The 22,096-nt window shown below is 39.5% G+C and overlaps 1 protein-coding gene and 1 pseudogene across 5 annotated transcripts in view; both read left to right on the top strand.

The window, feature by feature from the left end:
- L3MBTL4 (L3MBTL histone methyl-lysine binding protein 4) overlaps positions 1-22,096 on the top strand; it is a 286,253-nt gene that overhangs the window by 999 nt on the left and 263,158 nt on the right. The gene's annotated exons all lie outside the window — the stretch shown is intronic.
- On the top strand, positions 2,894-3,821 carry LOC308562580 (calponin-3 pseudogene; annotated as a pseudogene). Its single transcript has one exon. The product of its transcript is annotated as a calponin-3 pseudogene (transcript).

Genomic DNA, 22,096 nt, shown 5'->3' with positions numbered 1-22,096 from the left:
GTCGCGTGAGCCCGCGTCTGGGCCCCGCCGCGACCCCTCGAGCGCCTCGCCACTCCGCTCCCCTCTCCTCCCCGCTCCCGATCCCCAAGTTCGCCCTGCCCCGGGGTAGGAGCCTCGGAAGTGAGCGCAGGGCGGACGCGTGGCCCGGCTCTGACGGTTGGAACTAGCTCGTCGCTGTCGTCCGGGCCGCGCGGCGGGCGCGGCGGAACTTCCCTCGCGCTCAGGCCGGGCCGGGCCGGGCTGGGGCCCGCGGGGCTGGGCGAACCCGGGCAGCCCGCAGGTACCCGTGCGGTCGGTGTGAACGTTTTCGCGAAGTCGGGGAACTTCGGCCGGATTTATCCCCTGCCTTTTATATCCCGTCGTTTTGATCGAAGTCCAGAGAACGTGCTCTGTTTTGTATATGCCTTCATCCACTTAGAGGGACGTACTTGATCTGCCCATGGCCCGAAGTGGAAACTAAATCAAAAGGACTGGTCTTTGTTATTGTTGAGACTTCAGCGTGAGATAGGCAGGTGGACTCAGCCAGGTTACCTGGACCTGCTCTTCTGGGCTGTTTCCAAGTGGACCAGGACCAGGACGACTCACTCCCACTTCAGTTACTTGGTCTGCACTAGGTCTTGTCAGGGACACCTTCTGGATCCCACTGGTTGGAGCTGTTCTAGAAGATGCTCGTGGCAGGCTCTAGAGTCAGTCCTTCGCTGAAACAAGTGTAGTGAGGTCTATTTTCTAGCCCACTTAACTTAAAAAAGGTTAAAGTAGCAAACAGGTAGTGGTGGCTGGAGTATGTTTTAGACCCTTGATATTACAAAGACTTTGAATGCATTTAGCTCTTAACAAGAGATGCTAAAGAAGCCAACTTCAGTTATTCCTCAAGGTACCTTAGAATCTGGAGGAAGGGTTGAAAGAGGAGAGCTTTTTGGCGCATATAAATTGATTGGATTCTGGTATATGCACTTGGTGTATAATTGTTGAGTAGAAGGAAGATAAGCTTACCACTGCTATTAATTATGTTCTCAGGCTGTGAGACACATTGATGAGTTTGTATTGCAGGTAGTCCTTGACTGCAGAATTGTTTACTTAGCACTTTGCTGGGCTATATTGGGGCCAAAAGAAGTATTAAGCTTGGTCTACCTCTCCAGTCAGCTGGAAATTTGTTTTCTAAGAAAGTGCATTGGTGGGAAGCTCATCTGGTGAAGGCAGAATTAAGGAAAGTTAAGGAACTGCCTTAACTTTCATTTAAAGAAGAAATAAGCATATTTTTAAGTTCATAAGAATCTTAGATGACCTCTATATTTATTGCAGTAGCTGTGTGATTTGCATCTTAAATTATACTTCCAGTTCATCTTTATTTTTTTTTAAATTTCAGTTGTCGTTTGTGCAACAAACCATCTACTACATATGTTCATACATTCATATGATAAACCACTAAAAGTTTTGGAAAGATAAACATGCCAACCAACCACTTGTGAACAAAATATAACAAGGGACTAAATAGGGTTTGAGACTAAAACAATCTAAAATAAAATGCCAGTGATGTGGCCAGAGGTTTGGGGTCTGGAGTGATCAGAAAAGGATGCAGAGAGAATATTGGGCCTCAGGATGAATCTTGAAAAATGGATATTGTGTAGATTGACAGTGAGGAGAAGAGAAGTGTGGGGTTCCTGGAGGTAGACAGGTGTTTCATGCATCGAAAGGGTTGATTATGATTTATTTGAAACTAAGATTATTTTCAGTGCCCAGATTGGGCACTGTGGATATGCATGCTCTCCCTACCAGCACTTAACCCTCCCAAACTAGAAATCTTGTATTCATTCTTCATGATCCAGGGTAATTCTTCCTCCATGAAGGCTTCTTTGGTTCTTAGACCAGAGTTCCTTCCTTGGACTTCCACTTTTTCTGATTCACTTATAAATGTGTATATATGAAAACTGTTTTTTAATGGCCCAGACCTTAGATTTTGCCATTTTCTGTTGGCTTGTCTATTTATATTGAGGTTTAATTGACATATAACATATTAGTTTCAGGTGTAATATGGAACATATGTCCAAATGAAGAAAACTATTTGGGTCCATTAAAAAAACCAAAGGACTGTTCACATACTCCAAAGAGTTCCTTACAGCAAGTAGTATTAATATAGATATTGTATTTAAGTAGAAGAAAGCAAAAGCTATGAATTAGAAGATACTTGGGAGAAATGAAGCTCTTCAGTTCATTCACACATGTAATATCTTTTGTTTAAACACTTGCACTACCCTTTTTTTTTTTTTTTTTAGAATAGTGCCCTTGAAGAATTTATACCTATTTTATTTTGCAAATACAATTTCCACAGTAGCATTGGAAAAATAAAACCTTTCCCCTAAGCCCATCAGAACTGTCACTCTACTGCGCTGGCCTGTGTGTGCTTTTCAGGGAAGGACGGCACCACAGTAAGGCCCCTGCTTGGTGTCACCTGATGAACCTTTATTTTGTGTTGATTTCAGCTCATGTGTGAAGCATTCTCTTAATGAAACTAGACATTGTGGAGAATGCTTATGCATCTAATCATGAAGCTAGATCTTCAGTGATGAAAGTGTGTTTGCTGCCACAATTAATAATTGAAAATAAATTGTTTGGAAAGTGTCAGGTGGGGGATGTGGGAGACGGAGCAGCAGTGCGTGCATCTTTTCTTTGTTACTATACATAGCTAGAGAGATTGTTTTTAACTAGAGGGACAGATGGGCAGTATGGCACTTTTATTCAGAGTGTTTTGGTGTGTAAGTTATTATGATTGCTTTTAAAATAATGATAGCTTTTTAGATTAAATCATTGTTGCCCTAAAGAACCTAAATGGGTACCTTTCCCATGGCTGCAGTGGGTAGAGGTTAGACCGACAGGTATGGGAAGCTGCAAGATTGCTTCCAAGTATGATCAGGCAAAAGAAGATCTCCGCAATTGGATAGAAGAGGTGACAGGCATGAGCATCAGTACCAACTTTCAGCTGGGCTTGAAAGACAGCATAATCCTTTGCGACCTCATAAACAAGCTACAGCCAGGCTTGGTGAAGAAGGCCAATGACTTCTCATTAAACTGGCCCCAGTTGGAGAATGTTGGCAACTTTATTAAAGCTATTCAGGCTTATGGTATGAAGCTCCATGACATATTTGAAGCAAATGATCTTTTTGAGAGTGGAAACATGACTCATGTTCAGACTGTGCTGGTGGCTCTAGCCGTCTGGCTAAAACAAAAAGATTCCATACCACCATCAACACTGGAGTGAAGTATGCAGAGAAACAAACATTACGTTTCGACAAAGGAAAATTAAAAGCTGGCCAAAGTGTCATTGGTTTGCAGATGGGAACCAACAAATGTGCCGGACAGACAGGTATGATATGACAGCCTATGGAACCAGGAGGCACCTTTATGATCCCCAAATGCAAACTGACAAACCTTTTGAGCAGACCACGATTAGTCTGCAGATGGGCACCAACAAAGGGGCCAGCCAGGCGGGGATGTTAGCTCCGGGTACCAGAAGAGACATCTACAGCCAGAGCTGACCTTACAACCAGTAACAATTCGACAGTTTCCCCTCAGATGGGTACCAACAAAGTCGCTTCCGAGAAAGGAATGAGTGTGTATGAGCTCCAGTGGCAAATATAGGACTCCAAATACTGGGCTGCTCCAACAGAACCTGCCATTCACAACAGAAGCCAAGGAATAGGAAAAAATGGGTCAGAAATCATTGATAGTGATTATCAGGCAGAACATCCAGATGAGTACCTTGGAGAGTACCAAGATGCCTACCCTGTGATTACCAGTGTGGCAACCAAGGCATTGATTACTAGTCACAGAGAGGAGCTCAGTACTTAGCCTATTGTTTTTATTCAGTGAGAACAAAGCTAGCCTTGAGTAATTTTTATCTTGTCTTCATAAAATAATATTATGCTTATTATATGTAAAAGCAATCTTGCCTTATGTACATTCCTTTTTTTAACTTTTCCCCTTTTCCCTAAATAGTTGCCTTTTCATGCTGTAGCAGTTAAATCCTACAGCATAACCAATAACTCACATATGTAGTAAAGGAATGCTGTGAAAGTGGGCTACTCTCATATAGCCAGTTCTTTTATTACAGATCTATGCAGTTTTACATTCTCCTGAAACTGCTGTTTTCAAATAATAGGAAGCTCTTTTTTTTTTTTTTTTTTTTACTGTTTAGTGTGTGGTTTTTACATCAAAGACTAAACTCATGTTATCACTAAAGGTGGTGTCTGCCAACTAAATTGAAGATACAGCATTTATTTTACTTATTTTTGTGTCTTTTACAGCTTTATTGATATAGTTCACATATCACACGATTCACCCATTTAAAGTTTATAATTCACAGAGTTGTGCAACCATCATCACAATCAGTTTTATACTACAGAGGTCAATTCCCATTTCTTCCTGAACCTCTCAGTCTTAGGCAACCACCAATCTGCTTTCTGTCTCTATAGGTTTGTCTATTCTGGATACTGAAGGTACGACATTTTAGAAATTTACATATCAGTGTTTCTACAGTATTGTTTGCTAATTCTTAAATAAAGGCATGATCCATGTGCAGAAAACACACACAATAAAGAACCTAAATGGGGGGGTGAGGCATTTTTGCTGTGTGTCCACTTTGTGACAGTTATGCGCTGTGTATGGGAGGGTGATTGATCCAGACATAACTCCTGCCCTCAGGAAGCATATAGTCTAGTGAGGGGATAGATATTAACAATCTTTTCCAAATAAATGCCTAAGGACAAACTAAGTATACTGTGAGAAAAACCAACAGGTGTGCCTAATATGGGTTTGCGGGTCAGAAAAGGCCCCTCTGAAGATGAATAGCTGCAGAGAGAAGCATGTGTGTGAGGCCCTCAAGGTGGTCTTGGTGCCCTGGAGGGAGGAAGAGAAGGTCTGCGAGGTAGAAGGGCATGGATTGGGTGGGGCAGTGGCTGGACCGGTAGTCAGGGCCTGAGCATGACTCCCCAGGAAAGCCAAGTTGAAGGTTGTGCATTCAATTTTTGCTGCCATGGAAAGGCTTTGCAGAGTCTGAGCAGGGGTGTGACATGACCTGCTTTATATTGGGAGAGACCCACTCTGGCTGCCATCTACAGACTATTGTGCAGGTGGCAAGACCAGTTAGGATGCTATTGCAGGGGTTCAAGTGGGAGTTCTGGTCCTTGGGCCAGGGGAGTGGGTAATGAGATGGATAGAAGTGGAAGGACTTCAGGAGTATTTTAGAGATACAATTTACCAAATTGCTGATGGGTTAAAGGGTACAGGAAAGAAAAGAATCTGAGATTGCTCCCTGATCTTTAGCATAGGATACTGGGTGAATTTTCATAGATGGGTATGACTGGGGAGAAGCGGATCCGGTAACTTTGCTTTGACCATTTGTCCAGTGTTTTTTTTAGAGAGACAACTTGGTGTGGTTGTGATATGTGTCAAGCACCCAGCACTGTCCTAGGCATATGTTTCTGGAGTTTAGCATAAATTTATTTTTTCTGTGGCTCTTAACTCAGACCAGACTTAATGGCCATCCTGACTATGAACTGGCAGTCTGTCTGCAAGTGGACATTGTGTCTGAATACATGTGGTCTTAGAGCCTGCTATCAAGCAGCCTTTGTTGTAGCATTTTCAGTCCTGACCAGGAAGGTCTACCCCATGGACCATTTATGATTTCCCTACAATGCAGTGTCCTAGCACTGATCCTAACACTGGGAGACTCTCCAAGTTACTCAAAAGTCTCTAATCTGACAATTATGTGCCATTGCTTATTCTTCATGGTTCCTTTTTTTATGTGTTCATCAAACAAAAATAGGACTTTCTTAAGTGACAAATTTAAAAAACTGCTCTTAGTCATTACTGTTGTAATTTATTTCTAAATAAAAACCAAAGAGCAGATTATAAACATGACTCCAGGCCTGCATAAATGGATCCAGGTTAGCACTGATGCTAGTCCAAGGCCTAGTTCATAGATAAGCAAGTATTCTGCCCTTGCCTTTGGTTTTCTAGATTTAGCCACACATGATATACTGACTTGGTGCCCTTAGGCAAATGGGATTATGACCTAAATCCAGGGTTAGCAATTTGGATGTGTAAAGGGGCTAGGCAGGTAAGGGAACTGAGTGAGGCAGGCAGGTAGAAGAAGACACAGAACCCTCTTGATTTTGCTTTCATTTTCTCACCTTGGAAAACATAGTACTTGTGTAGGATAAGAAAGTTTTAGAGTACAAGGGCAAGAAGAAGGAGAAAAATCCCCACGGTGCTGTGGGGACTGGGAATGGTGGAGACTTTGGCACACTAAGGATCTTATATGGTTTAAAGAAGGTAGTTATTAAAAAAAACAAAAAACTCTTCAAGTTGGAAATTCCATTTCAAAAAATGTGAAACCACCCTATTTAAAAATATTGACTCTAACTTTTGGGACACTGCTAAGGTAAACAGGGTGTATTTGCTGACCAGATGCAGTTTATAGGCTGCCGTTTTACAACCTGTGACTTGTGGGGTCAGCTCTATGATTAGCTGAATGTACTTTCATTTTAATCAGGTTGCTTTCCTTACTCATCATCAATGCCTTTTTTATGTATCATTATGGAGAACACCAGCAAACATACTAGCTGCTTATTCCACCTGTTCCATGCAAATTAAGTCTGATTTGATTAAGTCTGGGAGTGAGGAGTGGGGAGCTGGTCAGACCCTATGATGGTGTAAGGCACATACTTGTGTAGGGAGGTAGAGTTCTCAAAATTTGGACATAACCTAGACTTTTAAAAGCTTTCATTCATGTTTCTGTGGAATTTTTTTACATATTCCTATTTTAAAAATATATCTTTTTTACTAATTGTCTAAAAGCTTGTGTAATGGATGGACATGTGACTTTTTGTATGATTGGAAGGGGACAGTGTCTTCTCTCACTTATGGGCTTTTGAACAGTTGTACCTGCCTTTCTTGTGAATTTTCCTCGTTCAGAAAGTCTTTAAGTCTCCCTAAAGCCGGGTTTCCCCTCCCCCATGTACTTTCCTACCACCATGTGCTGGTGTTCACTGTTTCACTCTGAAGGGTAGGTCCTTACTTTTCTGTGTTCCCACAAGGGAACATTTGAGGTTAAGTGAAGGCTTTGTTTACCATACCGTTCCAGAGGGTAACAATTGCCTGACATAGTGTTAGATACCCAGAAAGTTTGAATGATTTTGAGTCAGAGACAGACTCGTACAGAAAAGAAATTCCATAAAATCTCTAACATTTTGGGATTCTGTGAGTAACTGACTTTTCAGCTACTCATTTCATTATTATTATGATCATATCAAAGGAAATATACTGGTTCTTCTCTTTTTGCTTTATGGCAAAGAATATCTTTTAATTCCCTATCATTGTACCCTTTAGTCCTGGTCCAAGACATTACCAAGGTGAATTATTAGAAATGCTGGCATAGCACTTTCAAATCTATATTTTATACACGATTTCTAAGGATGGTTAGAACAAAGATTTTTTTTGTTATGAACTTCTCTTCAAAAACTGTGAGAGACTATATGTGAATTTTTTTAGGCAGTTCAACATATACAATTGATCTTAGAATAGGCACTGTTAAAGCTAGTCTACCAAGAATCTGAGACATCTTGACTTGCATAGGAGATCATCCTTTTGCTAAGTGTACTTGGAAAAATCTCACTCTTATAGGTAATGTCCAAGTTGATAGAGTTCTGTGTAGGGCCATGAGTATATTTTATTTGTTTTGTTAATTGAATGCCACAGATATTTGGTACTTTTTAGGAAGGTAACAAGGTAAGTCATGTTTCTGGATTTGGCATCCCATGTAAATTAGTAGTTGTTAATTTGTATCTGTTCTATGGATGGACCCTATTTACAGTGCAGAAGCTTCCCATTTCCAGCTGATGCCATATTTGTGTTTTGTGTGAATGCCAGCGTCCATCCATTTTACCACAGTTGATTATTTGTAATCTTTAGGGCTACTTTGTTCTTCTATTGTTAGGGTAAGGAGAATATCATTGTCAGTCTTCAGGACTGGCTTGCATCTGTCCAAAACAAACTGTCCATTTCTGTGGAGGACATATGAGAGGGAAAGAAGACAGCTGTGAAAGGTACAGCCACATATTAATCACCAATGTGATTCACAAAGTGTAAGGTTAGTAGGCATGGTTTTAAGTTGGGTTTATGTCAAAAGTACTTGTCCTTCAAGTTTCTAGGACTTTCAGCTCAGAGTAGCTGGAACTTGTATCATAGACCAACCATAGCTTACAGAGTAGCTTCTGCTGTTCCTCATTTAACAACATAGAGTCAACCTTGTTATTATTTTTTTAATTTAGAGAGTTTGGAAGCAATCTATTCATACTTTTCTCAAGTTCTACTATTTAATAATTTTTGTTCTAAGGGGCTGTTCTGTGCTTTGTAGAATGTTTAGCAGCAGCAGTCCTGGCCTCTACCCACTAGATATCTGTAGCACCTGACCTCACTTAATTGTGACAACCAGAAATGTCCCCAGATATTTCCAAATTTCCCCTAAGGAGGGGAAATTTGAGAACCACTTAGCTAATTCAGCCTGTTTTATACATGACAAATCAGAGGTCCAGTTGTATTAATAAGCAGTGTGCCAAGGTCAAAGTTATTATGTCATAAGACTTTTTCTATAGTTCTTTTTTCCCATCATCAATATTTATTGAGCATTTACAGTGTACTAGACACAATAGAACATACATGAAAACATCATCCCTGCTCTTGAGCTTATATTCTGAAAGAAAAAAATACACCTCTTTTAAAATGGTATTTTTGTTGGGTGAGCTTTGGGTATAACAGCCCCATTATTTGAAGGTGAGGGGAAGAAGAAAGATGTCTGTCTTTGGCTGCCTTTAAAATTGTAGTTCTTAACGGCACTGCGTGGCCCGTTTATTCCTTTCACATGACTAGCCAGACACAACTACGACTGCTGTTAAACTGTGGCCAAGAAGTAAATTGTTACTAGCACTTTGAAAGCTAAAACAAGTTGTAATTGAAATTTTACCACATTGGTAAGAAAAATATTTAAAATTGATTTTGAGTTCTATCTTATTATGGCTTTATGCTCTTTACCTACCTCTTAAATTTCTACTAATAGCGAGCTTAAAAAAATCTTGTCACATGTATTTCCAATCCAGACCTCTTGCTGCAGACATGCCAAAGTGAAAGCCCCATGAAAAACTCGGTTTGCCCACGTTTATCCACCCAAGTAATGACAGAGTTGCAACTATGACCTGAGCTTCGTGCACCCCAGTCCAGGCGGTTTCTATTACAGCATGTTTACCTTTGTTTTCACAGCCACATTTTGCAGAAAAATTGTGTTCAATAGCTTGGCGAATTTTATTCTAGAGTAATAATTATTTGTGTTCTTGCACAGTTGGTAATTATGAAGCCAGTAATACAAGTATCTGTTAAGTAAGAGTACATTTATTTGTTCCGTATGCACTTACTTGGTGTCATTTTGGCCAAGGATGTGCTAGGCTGTGGGAGATGAGAAGGAGCCAAATAGACACTGAGCTTCCCCAGGAAGCTCACAACCAAGGATGCGGATTCAAATTTGAGGATTCTCTGTATCACATTAGAAAAGATGCACTGGTTTATTCTTGTATTTATTCATTCGACAGCATTTTTGAGTCCCTGTCGTGTGCCAGGCATGGGCACCGGGTACTCTGTACTTTTTGCCCAGGAAATAAAGCTGGGAGGGAGTAGGGGTACTAATGAGTGGGCCCTCAAACTCTACAAGAGGTATGTGAAAAATATCAGTGCCTATGCTAACAAGAGGGTGACCACACTTCGCAGCAGCTGTTGAGAGAGAGACTGTCTCTGTCAAGTCCATAATTGACAGGCATCATTGAGCTGCTCCTCAGACGCTGCCTGAGAAGCTGGGCGTGGAAGGTTGCACAGTGGCAGGGTGGAGTTCCCTTTATGCCAGTTCTAGTCTTTGTCACCTCGGTCACATAGCAGTCACTCCAGAGACCACATGTCACAGACAAAGAAACAGCCAAGGTTTTAATGAACCCCTCATAAGGATGAGTGATATCTTCAGGGTTGTGTTATATCTGCATTGTTTATGTGGCCACTGCTAGTATATGGCACAAAAGAAGAAAGATAGGTTCACTTTTTGAAAACTGAAAAATCTCTGTCCTCATCTTTGAATGTTCTCACTGAATGTTATATTGCAAGTGAAGGTAATAAATTCTCCAAAATACATAGGCCCTACTGTATGTGCATTAAAAAACTTCTCCAACTCTTCCTCAGGCTAAATAACTAAAAATGTCAGTCAGGACTGAAAATAAAAAGAAATAGTTTATACATTATTTTAAGAGATGATTTGATTCACTCACATTTTAAAAATTATTCTGATTTTTATCTAATCCACTTCAAAATTTCCATAATGAAGTTTCTGATAAATAAATACACAGTTCGCTTTTATGTCCTTCCTCAGTATCGCACTTTCCTAAAGCAGTGACAAACTTCTGGGACTAAAAATGAGGAAATCTTTTAAAGCAGGGACAAAAAATTGAGGTTTTTTGTTTGTTTGTTCCCAGAGTTTGAACTTACTCCCACTCTTTGGCAGGCATAAAATAAAAGCTTAAATGAATGGCCTATCATCTACCTGTCTCCCCTGTTTCTTTTCTACTTGTTTGTTGACCTAATCTAGGAAGAACCAAAGTAGAAGAAGGTTCATGAATGTTATAGATCAGGGGTTTCAACTTTACCAACCCTTTGATTACGTATTTGGCACATCACCCTTAGTATCTTGAAATGAAATTAATAGCTAAATAACTTACCTATCCATACTTTCAAAAAAATCAATATAATGCCCATATATAATAAAATGGAGAAAGAAATGGAAGGTAATTTATAATAAAATGGTATATATTTCAAAGTGTTTGGACATGATTAGTGTAGAAAATAAAATGAAGTTGTTGGATGCCTGTATCTATATGTGTATTCACCTATATGTGAAAGTGACCAATAAAAAAGCTGACACGGGGATTGTATCACTTGGGGGAGTCTTTGAGCAGCGTTGTGCTCAATGACATAATTTTCTGAAATGTGAGCAATATTTGCTAAAGTTTCACATGAAACATAGTAAGACGTTTCCTCAGTTTACACACAGTTGCATCCTGGGAAGGACACTAAATACTTTCTGATTATATATAAAATGGAGTTATGCTCAAGATTTAAAGAAGCATAAAAAAGTTTTTCACATATATGAATGTCAAGTGAGTCTAACTCTCACCTTTGTAGTACCCTATTCCATTTCTTAATTTTTATTTTAAAATTAAAATTCGCCCATGAGGTTCACCCATATAGGATTCAGCTATAATATACGAGTCCTTGTATGCAAACTGTTTTTCCTCCTCATTTGTACTTTATATGTATCTTATAGGCTGTCTTCTTGCCCAGTTTACTTGTTCCTCTGGGATAGGTTTTGAGGTTTTCGGTGAGAATGGGGATGGGATTGTATTCCAGTACATTCTTATGGGTTGACTATGATGTAAGAAGCAACAAGAATTCAGATTTCCACAAAGTACTATTTTAATGGGTTTTGACAACTAGTCAAAATTCAGAGAATGAAATTTAATATATAAGATGACTATATAGTGATGTTTATAAATGTACTTGTAGTGATCAGTTTATTATACATCTACACACCTGCATACTCACACTTGTATATGATAATTTTGGGTTCATTATTGATTTGATGACCATTACTGTCAATGAGAGATATAAAGGTATATTCTTTATACCTTTATATAGGTATATAAAGGTATATTCAATTCAATTTGCTTGCTGCTGTAAAATTAGAATAAAATATAATTTAAGACCGTGTTTAAAGAGTAGGGTTTGTGGTGTTATGAAGTGTTTTTCTAATGATGCAAACAAGGTAAGAGTAGGCTAACCCATCAGGTAACTTAAAAGCACTATAAACCTTAGCATTTGATGCTCAATTGTGAAGATGAGGAAAACATGGGACTGTAAGAGGGTGGCTTAGTGGGTTTAGCCTCTGTCACTGTCCACATTGAGGACAGAGTTCAAAGCCCGGTGCCTCTCTGAACCTGTCTGTAGATTTCAGTTCTCAGGAGGTGGGTATTGATTTTGGGGGTGAGCATTAAGCCATTTTCTTGATCATTGCCTCTGTGTGCTGAGCTTTTGGTAAGCTTCCCGAGTAGTTTATAAGAATCAGACTCACAGATTTTTAGAGTCACTCCTCTTTGATATCGTCTCTGGCCTTTCATTTAAAAATTTTTTTCTTTTACTATATAATGTATCTTTTATTTTCTTGTTTCATTCTCTATATATAGACTAATTGTGGAAATACCTGGGCAGAATACATTCAATGGTTTTTCAACTAATATGGATTTATACCTAAACCATAAATAAAGGAGACAGGGAAAATTGGCATATCAAATTGTTTAAGGCTCACTCTTTGCATTCTGGAAGGCTTATTGACAGTCTAATTTTTGGTAGACTTAACAGAAAAGAACTTTTCAAGATTGTGATGCAGAACATTCTAACTTAGGATAATTTTACCTCATAGGAATGTTTTTAAAGTTTGGTATTTCTATAGTACTTCATACTTCTAGAACACATTCCTGTGGATTTCAGTTAGTACTTTTTTTAAACATGTGCTGAAATTGCTACACAATGATTTCTTAGGGTCAGAGGTATTAGTGGCCATTAATTCCTAGCCAGAGTGTTTAAGAGAGCTTTAAAAAAAAAAAATCAAATAAAAACATTGTTTTGCAGGTCATCAACTACTCCAAATTTCTGTAATAGAAGAAATGGTTTTATGAGGGAACTAAAATGATTACTATTCTGAATATTTCAGTATATCATACAAAGAAAATTCATATGAAAGTTCTTCCTAAGATTAGCTGCATAAAATTTACTATTAACTCTCTATTAGCTCTCTTACCTAAGAGTTTGAATTTGTTATTTTTTAAGATGTAAATATAGTGAAACTTGACATTTTGCCAGCTTTTGAGAAGGCGGCAACTACTGAGCTTTCTTTACTAAATTATCCAGTCAGCTGAGCTGAAAATGAATTGGAAATGAATGGTTATGACTGACAATTGCTATGCAGTAAAAAACCCCTTAAGAACAAAGCCACTTATACAGTTAGGTGGCACTGTTTCCTTTTTCTTTTCAAAGGTTTGACAGAGTGGAATTAAAATATAAAGAGGTTTTATGTGGCCTTATTTAGATCCAGCCAGATTAAAAACAAATAGGAAAAGTAAATTAGACACCAGTTTGAGGTGCAGGTCCAGTGCCCATCTGTAACTGAAACATATCTTCCAACCCATGAGCAGAAAGTGACTGGCTGTTTTAGGGCTGCTGAACAAATTGAGGTGCGCTCTAGAGTTGCTCAAGACAGGTTTCAAGGGTGAGGGAAATCAGTGTCTTCTGGGGCCCTGAGCAGGTAACTCGAATAGGTGAAGTGGCCTGGGCTTGGGATGGGTGGGAGTCCTGGGCTTGTGGTGCGCAGTGCACACCTGCAAGGCCTGTGGATTGGTGCCTTGGGGAGTTCGAGTCTTTTGTTGCCAGGCCTAACTTACCTGTGTTTGTTCCTTCCACCCCCAATTGAAGTCAGAAATCCAATTATTTAAAATATGTGTGTAATTTCCTGGGTTTTAAATAGTGTGAGCAGCACAAACAAAACATGCAGGACTGAAGTGGGTCTGGATTGCCAGTCTGAGACTTCTGGCACATGCATCAAGAGCAGGGAGGCAAGAAGTTGGGACAGAAAGGGCTGTTTCAGCAAGTTCAGAGCGCCTTGGTTTTTCTTTGCTTATGTGATGTTTAAAGAGTTGATAATGGGGCTCAGCTCCGTGAAAAGGCTCTAAGTCTGACATGATGCCCAGGTAGTCCTGAACCCGAGTAGGGAGTTACACTTCACTCAACACCTGCTTGCAGGATATTAAACAGTGGTTGTCCCACCTGCAGAGAAGGAGACATTCAACACTCTACCTTCCACTCAAACTGTAGAGTCTTAACTGTTCTCAGTCCATTCCAGTGCAGAGCCATCACTCCCTTTTTTGTTATATGAACTTTTAACACTTAGAATCTGAAGCAGAGGTTCCCAGATTTGTGGCTGTTGATATACCAATAAAACTATATGTGAGTTTCCTGAGAGTTGCCAACTTTTTATTTTCCAGGAACAGATAAAAAAGAAACCAGCTATCATATATAACCTCCTCTTAAGAAGCTCACCTTAACAACAAAAATATAAGAGGGAAATCACCTTAAAACAATGAATTTTTTGTTCCGAGGAAAGATAGGTGGTAATCTTTAGAAAACAGACACAGAAGAACAAAGGGAACTATGATGAAACTTCTCAGATGTGAAAAGTTTTTGTATAATTTAAAAAAAAAGATTTTTATAATATCACACTGTGATATCAGTGTTTCACATAAATCGTTTTCTTGATATGGATCTTTCAGTTTGGAGCTCTGTGAGTGATACTTGAAATAAAGATGGATGTCCAATTGTTCTAGTACTTTGATTTTTTAAATAACTTGAAAAAAAGTTACATATAGATATGAAAAAAAGGGGCGACTAGTTTGCTCAGCTTGTACTTTGCATCCTATAGGTTGCTTGTAAGTCTCAGTAGTTTTTATTTATTTTAATCCTTACTTAGGATACTTTTTCCATTGCTTTTCAGAGAGAGTGGAGTGGGGGAGAGAGAGAAAGAGAGAGACATCGATGTGAGAGAGAAACATCAATAGGTTGCCTCCTGCACTCCCCCCGACCTAGGCTGGAGATCGAGCCTGCAACTGAGGTGTGCCCTTGGCCGGAATTGAACCCGGGACCCTTCAGTCCTCCGGCCAATGCTCCAACCACTGAGCCACATCTGCTAGGGCAAGTCTCAGTAGTTTTTAAAATAAAATACTGTGTGTTTGCTGTTTTTAGTGTTCGCCCCAGTGTCCTGCATTGCGGCGCTCAGAGAGGGGACGTGCTCTGTACTGTGGGCTTGCACGCTGGTTAGTCCTGTGGATGTCTTGTCGTTTTCTGATTGGTCCTGCCTCCTGCCGCACGTCTTTCCTCACTGTCTTTGACTTCTTTGTTCATCTGAGTTTCACTTTTGTATAGTTTGTTTTTCTGTTCATTCTTCATCAGTTTTGGTTAGTTCCTCAGAATTCCTAAACATCTATTTTTACACTTAAAATGTTTACATCTTTGAGTAAATGTTCAGAAGTGCCCCACTTGGCTCTGACTCCTTGCTTAGTGTTTTATAGCTGTGTGAACATATGCAGCTTACTTAAGGCACCTCAGCTTTCTCGACTGTGAGACAGGGATGGCAAAGGGCTGTTGTGAAAATTAAATTACTTTCTAAGCATAAAACATTTAGAACATGGTCCGTAGATAGCTATTATTCAGTAACTTTCAGAATCTGACTATCTGCTGTTACACTCACGTACGTTATTCTCCCCCAATAGGTGATATATTTAGTTACGCGCTGCCGAATTATATGCTGATTCTCCAAAAGGTAAATACCTTCGGAGAGACACATCCTTCTCTTAGGGAAGGTGGCTGCCTTTGCCTGTCACTCACAGGCGTGGTTTTCACCTGGTGGATCGCAGGGTGCTTCTTGTTAATTAGCTGCAGCATGCAGCTATCCACACCCTCCAACCCATCCTGCATAGCAATTTGGACTCTTCTGGGTGGAGTGAGAGGTGCCAACAAGGGCCCACTAAGTGGGTGGTGGCAGAAACCATGGAGCCATGATTGACTCCTCTTTCAACCACATCCAGTTAATCTGGAAATTCCCTTATCTCTACCTTCACAATTTGTCCAGAATACAGCCATTCCTCACCACTTACATTGCTGTAGTCAGAGCTAACTCATCTTCTACCCAGTTTATAATACCTCCCTAGCAGGTATCCGTAAGCCTGTTCTCCAATCTACAGCCAGCATGACGATCTTAAAGTCCATCCATGTCAACCCTCTGCCTAAGCCCTGGCAGGACTCCCTGTGTCAGCGTAAACATGAAGTCCTTACAATGGCTCATGTCTCCCCTCTCCCTCCCAACCTCTCTCCTCCAGCTTCATTGCCTACTATTCTCCCCTGCCCACAACGGTCTCAATACTGCCCTCTGTGTGCCTGCACCCTCAGGCCTTAGGGCCATTCTTCCAGCTGCTCCCTCTCTCTAGAACTCTTTCTCAGATAGCATCCCTTTTGCTGGAATCTCACCACATAGAGGCCTGTATCTGACTGCCTAGCACTCCCAGTACTTCTTACCCTGCATTACTTGTTCTCTTTTCCATAACATTTATCACCTTGTAGAATACTAAATAAGTTACCTATGTAGTGTTTGTATCAGTTGTTGACTGTCTCTCCCCCACTGGGATGTAAGCTGCAAAGGACTTTGGCATATTTTGTTTACTGATGTACCCAAGTGCCTACAACAGTATCTGACACACATAGGTTCCCAATAATCATTTATGGAATAAAGAAACTAGATGTTATATACCAGATATTAAAGAATTCAATTTGAAATAGTGCTACTATAATTACCTAATCCATCAATTTATAAATCTACTAAAAGCAAAAAACAACATCCCTCAGAAGAGACAGGGAGAGATCCCACCTTACCACCAAGAATAAACTAACCTAATTCTCCTATTGTTATACTATTTTTAAGATTGTTTAGTGCACATACATGGGACCATATAAAATACAGAAAAATATTATTTGCTCACAGATTTTTCAAATGTAATCTCAAGAAAATAAATTTATACTCTCTCAATACACAAAAGAATGTAGCTCATTCTTTACTAAGTTGATTGTTCTCAACACCTTGACATACATGCAGATTTCTTTCCGTAATGTCTGCTCCATTATTCTATAAAATACTACATGAGGCTGTTACTTCTTGGGTCACCTCTGATACTGATAAATGATTATTACTCATGAACCAAGAGCCTTGTTTCTTCCATCATATTATGCTAGGTTAGCTAACCATTTGTCTTATTTCTATTCATCATATCCCACTTTTCACATATTTCACCAAATACTTTTTCTGGGTTCTTGTGGCAGATAGGCACCTGGGTATTCAGGCTGCAGCAGGGACTGAGCCATCCTCCCTCTGGGCAGCACCTTGCATTCAGGGCCACATTGCGAAGTTCCAGGTCCCTAGTGATCATTCAACACTGTGCGGTCAAGGATTCCTCTGGAGGCTTGTGGCAGGTCAAGCTGGTCTGTGCGATGAGCTACTTGAGGCTTTGTATTACCTGTGCGGCTGCCCAGCAATGGTTTAAAAATTATGTAAATGATATTAAAAGAATTGTGAAATTAAAAAAAAAAAAGATGCTCTGTTCAAATCATCATTTGGGCGATACTTTTTCATGACTAATTTCTTAAATAGTAATAATTCAGTTTCAGAATGTGAGCCATCTTTGCTACTATAATAAGATCAAAATTGTATTTTTGTTTAATTCATATGGGCTGGATTTTTTAAAAACTCAAACAGAGAAGAAAACATTGATTAATATGCATTGTGAATATGCCAGTGTTAGTACTAGAAGTACTTGGGTTCAAGTCTTGGTCTTGCTCAATGCTAATTATGAGACCTAGGGAAAGAAATAATTGTGCAATGCTGTGCTCTTTTCTGCTTCTTTATTGCAGATAATATCCCTAGGGGTTAAATTATAAACATAATCAAAAGGAAAACTGAATATAGAATACCCATGTGATATGGTAATGTGTTTAGCTGTTCTGGAGCAAAAAGGATTTTTATAGTGTTTAATTATGATTTTACTTCTCCAAAAGTGGAAGTTACATTAGCTTTTCAACTACCGCTACTACTAATAGTATTTTTTGAGATCTGTGATTAAAATTAATACACCAAACATATTGCAGTGCATATTTTTAGTCCTGAGAACAGTAAATTGGGTATTTAGGCACACTTGTCCCAAGTTTTGTGTCAGACATATCACTTTATCAATAATACACTTTTTAAAATAAAGGAGAAATCTTCCAGACTCTGGACTGAATTGACCTTTTTGCTTTAAGTATATCTTCACACTGCACACACATTCCTCCCTTTCTCCCCTTTATATGTTAATCTCTAACAAAAACAAGAAAGAAAACTTTTAGCTTTTCATCGAGCATGATGTTAGCTGTGGGCTTGCCATACATGATTTTTGTAATTTGGAGGTACGTTCTTTTAAATTCTCACCTGAGGATGTTTTTTTCCATTTGCTTTTCAGAGAGAGAGAAAGAGAGAGAGAAACATTTATGTGAGAGACACATCGGTTGGTTGCCTCCTACATGAGCCCCGATTGGGGCCAGGGATCGAGCCTGCAGTCAGGTGTGTGCTCGACAGGAGTCAAACCTGAGACCATTCAGTCCGAGGGCTGACTCTCTAACCACTGAACAGACCTGCTAGAGCTGAAGATACACTTCTTAAATACCTACTTTGTTGAAAGGTTTTACTGGGAAAGATGTTGAGGTTTCTCAGTTGTTCTGCACCCTTTGCGAGGCCCATGTGATTTTGTCCTTCATTCTGTTAATGTGGCGCATTTCCTTCCCCAGGACAGGGGTTCTTTTCGGCCTGGGAATTCCCTCTTGGTGCTGAGCAGTGCTGGCCCGAGAGACGGGATGCTGCAGGCAAAACGAAACTCTGTCCTACACTTTTAGTGTGGTTATTCTCAGGTTTTTGGTCCACTGTGTTGATGAAGCTCCCTAAGTGGACTTCTGAGATCTCCCAGAGCTATTAACATAGTTGCTGGATAGCTAATTGCTGTTTGTAGAAGGATGAAGGCTCAGGTCATCTTAATGATGTCACATTCAGGTGGGGAGGATGAGAATTATCCTAATTTATACTACCTTCTCTCCTCTTTCTTTCAATATAATTATTTCTTGACCCATCAACTTTAAAATATATATTTATTTCTTAGAGAGAGAGGGAGGGAGAAACATCGATTTGTTATTTCACTTATTTATGTATTCATTGATTGCTTCTTGTCTGTGCCCTGACCTGGGATCGAACCCACAACTTCAGCTTATCAGTACAATGCTCTAACTAACTGAGTTACCTGAACAGGGCTCAGCTTTTGACACTGTCTGTTGACTCCCCAATTTTCAAGACTAAGATACCTGGACCCCTCCTTTTTCTCCCGTCTTCTCCCATTTCTACATTCCAACTTCTATCAGTTACACTTGAACATTGTGAAAGATGTTAAAATTATATTTTATTTTCTAACCACAGCCATATCTTCTGTGTTTTTCCCACTAGAAGACTTGAAAAGTTGAAAGGCAGTAAAATGTGTTTTAAACACAGAATATTAAGCAGAAGGGCCCAGAGATACAATTTAACCCAGAACTTCTGGAACTCTTCCTTCAAAGTGTGCCAAATGCCAGTTGAGAAGAAATATATGTTTTCTCTCATAAACTCAAACTTTTGTGTAGATATTCAGGCAGTGTTTTCTCTCCCACTCCATTGTATACCAGTTTTAATAAACGTAACTGGTAAAAAAAAATTATTCCCTGACTCTGTTTAATACAGTTAGCTTTCTGGGAAGTAGTAGAAGATTATATTGTAACTTGAGTACTCATATGGGTTTCCTAATTTGAGAAGCAGTTTCCTAATTTGCTTTGTTTTATAGACAAGAGAGTGGTAGCAAGAGAGATGGCATGATTTGCCCAAGTTCTCATGTCTCAGTGTCTCACTGTGGCTCCCAAGACTTTAATTTGGTAGATGATCTATGGTAATTTCCAAACTGTATTTCCAGCTTTATTTTCTCTTGGGTATGCTCAAGCCAAAACCTTGGAGCCTTTTCTCTTTCTCTATAATCCAGTCTGTCACCAGATCCTTGATGGCTCTAACTTTAAAATATATCCCAAATCTGGCTCGCTCTTATGCCCGCCATTGCTGCTACCTGTGCCCAAGCCGCTGTCTTCTCAGCTGGACCGCTGCTGCAGGTTCCTAATTGGCCTCCTTGCTCGTACCCTTGCCTCCATAGGGTCCCTTAAGGACTTTTCTGTGTTCAGACCATTTAATCCCATTCACATTTTATTCATAATAAAATGCAAGTCCTTCCTATGATGTACAGGGTCTTTCATGATCTGGTTCTTCACTACCTCCCCGGTCCCATCTTCTACCTTCTCCCCCTTCTACCTGCTTTCTCTGTTCTATCACATTGGCTTTCTTGCTATTCTCTGAACAGATTAATAAACAACCATCACAGGACTTTTGTGCTTTCTTTGCAGGGGACACTGCTCACATAGATATGTCAAATTTTTGTTCCCTCAATTATTCAGATTTGAGTTAAAATTCTACTTTATCAGCGACATGTGTCCGATCTTAGCTCTTATCACTACTCAACATATATATTATATATTTATCTGTTTATGGCTTACTCTCTGATTATAAGCTCCATGCAGGCAGAGACTATTTTTTGTTCACTATTATATATGTAGTGCCTTTAACAGTGCTTAGCATGTTGTAAATGCTTAAGAAAATACCTGTTGAACAAACAAATGCATCTTGTTATATTGTTTCTGGCACTTGTTATTTGACTCTAGTCATACAAAACTGTTTCTGGTCAGTTATGGTAATCCCAAACCTTGATTACATGCCTTCTGTGCTAAGGCATTTTGCTCCCTTCCTTGTTATGCCTTTGTTCACAATGTTCACATTTTCTCAAATGTTTTTTGCTTTTTTCTTCTTGTTCAGATCTTTCCCATTCTTCAAGCTCAACTCAAATGCAATTTCTTCAATGAAACCTTTGCTTCCCAAGTTGCAATTAAGCACTGTCTTCTCTGTGTGCCTAGTGTGCTATTTGTAGTTCTGTTTATTACCATCTGTCTTGTATTACAGTTATTTATATACATGACTTATCTCTCCTCCTGGATTGAAAGAGCCTTTAGGAAACCCTCTATTCCCTTAGTGCTTGTTCTGGTGTTTTGGCATGCCAGGTACTCGTGAAGTAATCATTGAGATGAATTATGTGTGATACTTAAGCCTTTACTCATGGCATTGGCTCAAATTTAGAGACAGGTTCAAATTCTAATTGATGTAAGGAAGAAGAGCTTCTGGTAATTTCCTAAAGAGAATATTAGAAATTAAAGGACTGGCAAATGGACCATATGGGAATTGAATTCATCTGGCGTTTGGAGAGTGATTTAGGAATAGGAAAGAGCTTTCTGAAAGTAATGTTGGTCAATCACTCTTCCCTTCCAAGGGATAAAGAGTTTATATAATAACTAAGAATTAAGCTTTAACATTTGGAAGAACCATGAATTAATAATTTTAGAGCTCTGAAATATTTTCTTGAATATCTCTAAAAGTGATTAAACCACTGTTGCTTTGAATGAAGGTGGTAGTAGTCTTGCTAAAGAGATGAGTTCTGTAAGTTTGTTGAAGGTGATGCTTCTGAGTGGTAACATAGTCATGTCTCTTTCCTATATTTTAGTGACTGTTGGAAACCTTTACTTTTTATTTTCAGCTTTTATCATACTCTAACTCCATAGAAAGAGAGAGATCTTTTGCTTTGAACTTACTAACTTCCCTCCCTTCTACATAAAAATCTCTGTCTGTGACCCTTACTTCTCTTCTGTTCTAGCTCAGAAGATGATCTGTCTGTCCCTTCTTCTTCCCTAGGCTGAGGCTCTGTCAGAGCTCTTACCTACTCCTCTCCCTGTCCTCAGGCATGTCTCTACCAGTCCCTTTTCTTTTGAACATTGAATCACTCTTGGCCCCCCTCCACATGTGCACAGACTGCTGAGTGTCCTCACAACACAGTGGCTGGCTTTCTCCAGAGGGGAAAGAGCCATCAAAGAGGGAAGCCAGCCAGGTGGAAGCTCCTTTATGACCCAGGCTTAGAAGGCACATAGCATCCCATCTATCACAGTCTCTTTGGTGGAAGTAAGTCATTAAGTCTGGCCTGCCCTCAAGGGTTTGGAATTCCACTCCACCTCTTGATGTGAGGAGTGTTTTGTGGACATATTTTGAAATGACCATGGCATTGTTGGGCATGATGCCCCAAATTCAGTGCAAGAAGAGAGAGTTTTATAACTTTACTGATTTTTCATTAGGCAATAATATATGCAATAATATATGCACGCGTTA

The sequence above is a fragment of the Miniopterus schreibersii genome (assembly GCF_964146895.1).
Source record: "Miniopterus schreibersii genome assembly, chromosome: 10".
In the NCBI taxonomy this organism is placed as follows: Eukaryota; Metazoa; Chordata; class Mammalia; order Chiroptera; family Miniopteridae; genus Miniopterus; species Miniopterus schreibersii.
The sequence above is the reverse complement of the archived record's forward strand: the minus strand, read 5'-3'. Positions and strand labels throughout refer to the sequence as shown.